At 38.7% G+C, this 3,595-nt stretch overlaps 1 pseudogene; it reads left to right on the forward strand.

The window, feature by feature from the left end:
- The first annotated feature begins 930 nt into the window (after positions 1–930).
- LOC109430437 (cytochrome P450 4c21-like) lies at positions 931–2,825 on the forward strand (annotated as a pseudogene).
- Positions 2,826–3,595: the final 770 nt, after the last annotated feature.

Below are 3,595 nucleotides of genomic sequence, written 5' to 3' on the forward strand. Positions count from 1 at the left end.
TGAAGACTCCAAGAAGAAATTCTTGAAAATTTTCTGGGGCAATTCTTGGAAAAAAAAATCCTGGGAAAGTATCTGGAAAAACTTCTTACGATATCTCCTTAATTCCCAGAAAAAAATTATAAGAAACTTCCTGAGGAACTCTGAAAGCTATTTAAAGGATCCGCAGAGAAATTTTTGAAAAAATCTATTAGACATGTCTGCCAACATTCATGCAGAAATTGCAGACAAAGGTACTGGTCGAGTTCATGTAGGTATAAATCCATCAATAAGTTTCTTAGGCATTTCTGAAGTTTTAAACATCATAAGATATTTCTCCAGCATGCAGCACTCCAAAATTAAAATACACACGCTTTGTTCAAGCAGAATGTATATTGCACATGTATAGTTGAAAAAGGCATCAAGTTTGTTATACGTATACCGATCGTTGTAGAGCAGCTAACTGGTAAGCTTTCGAAAGCTTTTGTGAACATCACTCGCTACCCTGCGCTATTTGCTTTGTTTCTTGTGTTATACCTCCCATCATCCCTGCGAAACATTTCAATATAGATTTAGGCGTAATTCCTACGTAGTCGTCATTCGATCACTAATTGTCATACAACTGCGAATAGCTGCGAAGTGGTATAAAATTGATAACTTGAGGACCGAATTTAGTAACTATGACGGAGTCTGATATCACGTGTGTACATTATTTATAGAAACATTAAGTTCAGCTATCTCTTGCGCTGAATAATGATTTGAATTTCATTCAAATGGTGATATGTATAGATGACATTCGCTGTGAACATTGCGACGTAATCGTATTTTAACCTCAACTCTGAGTGCGACAGTTATAGGCTGATTACATTAAGAAGGTTCAGAAAAAAAAAATCACCTGAGTTTTACGATCATTGCGCTGTTTAATGACCTGTCGTGTGCGTAATGGCCGTTCTAGCCATCTTTTCTGGGGTTAGTCAGTTTCCTGCTGCCCACTAGTATTCATCTTGCACAATCACAATGTTCCTAATCACAGTTTTACTTTCCATCACTAGTTTTTCAATATGCTGGATATTGATACTCCTACACATCAGAAGAAGTCGAGCTTTTGCCGGTAGCCTCACGTTACACACGCCCAAGCTGTCCTTCCTGGGCATGGATCTCACCATGGCAGTAGAGAACGAAGTGCAACGGTTCGAGTCGGTATGGCAGATGTTCTTGAGCCACGAGAGAATGTTTCGACACTTGCTCGGACCAATCATGGGCATAGGAGTCAGCCATCCGGATTTGATGCAGAAAGTTTTGTCACACCCGGATTGTTTGGAGAAGCCGTTTTTTTACAACTTCAACAGTTGGAGAATGGGATCTTTTCAGCTGAGTGTTGGACTTAGATGAATCCAGAAGAAGAATTGCACCTAATTCAAGTGATTAATTGCAGATAAGCTGTGGAAAAGTCAGCGGAAGGCATTGAATCCGGCATTCAATATGAAGATATTGAACAGCTTCATACCGATTTTCGAAGACTGCAGTCGGAGAATGGCTGCCGAGTTGAGCAAATGTGTGAATGGTGAGACGGTTGATATGTTCCAGTTTACTTCCAAGTGCACATTGGAAATGGTTTGTGCTACCACGCTGGGAAGTAACGTTCTGGAACGGAAAGGAAGTGATGAGTTTCTACGAAGCATTGAGGGGTATAAAAGCTGTTTTTTATGTTATTACATTTGATAATTTATACTTCTTTTCTCGCAGATTATTCGAATTGGTTGGCAACAGAATGCTAAGCATCGAACTATTTCCGAATTTCATTTATCGATTCACCAGGTTTCATAGAAAAGAATTAAAAATTCGAAAGCAAATAGAAGAGTTTGCTGGTAAGGTAAGGTTGCAGATGCCTCGGATTAGTTGAGGGCATTTGTTGTTTCAATTGTTGCGGTCTACTGTCATGTCTCTGTAATACATATTAACATGATAAGTTTAAATTTTTACAGATAATTGATGAAAAACGGATGGAACATTTATCCAATATTGCCGCTCAACAACAACTCCACAGTTCAACGCCTCAGGAAGATGCGAACATAATTAGAAAACCTCAAATATTCATAGATCAATTGTTTTCCTTATCCGATAGCAGTCGTCCGTTCACTGATCAAGAGATTCTGCACAACGTACTGACCATTATGATTGCCGTAAGTTTACCCATTTTGTTGTACGTCAATAATACAGAAAACTATGAACATTTTCTCTCCAAACCGCAGGGAAACGACACTTCCGGCTTAGGTGTGGCTCACGCATGTCTTTTCCTTGCCATTTATCCGGAAATTCAGCAGAAAGTATACGATGAAGTGATAAAACATTTCCCTTCCAACGACTTTGATCGTCTTGCCCTCGACGCCGGCACCCTTCGACAACTCGAGTACACCGAGATGTTCCTAAAAGAAGTTCTCCGTCACTGCCCAGTAGCTCCCACGATAGCCAGGCAAAACCTCAAAGAACTTGAACTGGACGGAGTGCGAATCCCAGCGGGAAACCTTCTGACGTTCTCCTTCTTTGCGTTACATCGACGGAAGGACATTTGGGGAGCGGATGCGGATAAATTCGATCCGGAGAATTTCACTCCCGATCGGTGCGACGGACGGCATCCGTACGCTTTCATGCCGTTTAGCAGTGGGTCCAGGAACTGCATTGGAGGCCGATATGCAATGATCAGTATGAAAGTGATGATCGTGTATATCGTGAGGAGCTTTTTGCTTAAGACAAGACTAAAGCATTCAGATTTGAAGTACAAATTTGGAATGACTTTGAAGTTACCGTTTGCGCACGCCATTCAAGTGCACAGAAGAAACAACGTGTAAGGATACAATAAAATTAATTATAAACTCCATTCGAGGTATATCCAAACCTTTTTTCTAACGTTCACTTTTTATCAGACCACTTTTTTATCACCAAAAATCAAGTTAATATAAGAACAGTGATGTCATCGAGGTGACTCCAACTTACTCACTGAGTAACCAGCTCTTGAGCTAAATTTAAAAAGTTTCAACTCCCTGTAAGAACGCCCCTGCAAAGCTAGGAAAATATATAGCACAAAATTGCGCTCTGATTGATTTGTTTCTGTGCTCCCATTTGAAGGCGTGTAAAAAAAGCTGCTTGTATTAAAAATTTCTCCTCTTAAATATGAGGAAATTTCTTTGATTTTTTTTGCACCCTCATATGTGAGCTTTTTATGTAAAAAAAACTCTTTCATATTGAATTTGTGCTACCTTCAATTAAAATCATTATTGTTTCAAGAAATCGTCATGAATTTCTTTCATAAATAAATTGATTCGAAGATCGCCCCACAAATTCCTCAAGAAATTGTTTAACGGACTCTTGGAAAAATATGTCAATGATTCATTATTACATTTTCTTCAGTGATTGTTTATCAATTTTAGGAATTATTTTATATGTTTTACCAGCTGCTTCTCTGAAATATCTCAAAAGAATTTCAGGAATATTAACCATGGATTACTTCAGATATGCCTGCATAAATTTCTTCAGAATTCCTTTCTGATTAATTCAGATATTTTTTGAGATATTCCTTTAGAAATTTATCCAAGGGTTATGCAGAAAAATGACCACGTGG

This window comes from Aedes albopictus, chromosome 3, assembly GCF_035046485.1.
Source record: "Aedes albopictus strain Foshan chromosome 3, AalbF5, whole genome shotgun sequence".
Lineage (NCBI taxonomy): Eukaryota > Metazoa > Arthropoda > Insecta > Diptera > Culicidae > Aedes > Aedes albopictus.